This window comes from Etheostoma spectabile, chromosome 5 (assembly GCF_008692095.1).
Source record: "Etheostoma spectabile isolate EspeVRDwgs_2016 chromosome 5, UIUC_Espe_1.0, whole genome shotgun sequence".
NCBI classification, from domain to species: Eukaryota; Metazoa; Chordata; class Actinopteri; order Perciformes; family Percidae; genus Etheostoma; species Etheostoma spectabile.
In genome coordinates this window covers 35,687,904-35,688,145 of record NC_045737.1, presented here as the reverse complement: position 1 = coordinate 35,688,145, position 242 = coordinate 35,687,904, and the positions used below count along the sequence as shown (strand labels likewise).

At 43.0% G+C, this 242-nt stretch overlaps 1 protein-coding gene across 1 annotated transcript in view; it reads right to left on the bottom strand.

Annotated features, from left to right (window-relative positions):
* LOC116688879 (gamma-crystallin M2) overlaps window positions 1–242 on the bottom strand; it is a 6,563-nt gene that overhangs the window by 777 nt on the left and 5,544 nt on the right. The window lies entirely within an intron of this gene.

Sequence of the window (242 nt, the reverse complement as noted above, 5' to 3'; positions counted from 1 at the left end):
TGCAGGAGTGGCACCTGCTCAGGTAGGAGGTCAGCTCAGGGCAGTCGCTGCTGGTCTCATAGTGACGACCCTGGAAGTTCCTCTCCTCGTAGAAGATGATCTGGAAATAGGGAACTGTAATGGTTAGAAATCAAGCAGTACAGTGAATTTAGTGATCTTATTTAGTAAACAGTAATTTCTGCTTATTACAAAAACACATTTTTTAATGTACCTTTCCCCTCATGTTCATGTTGGTGTTGGTC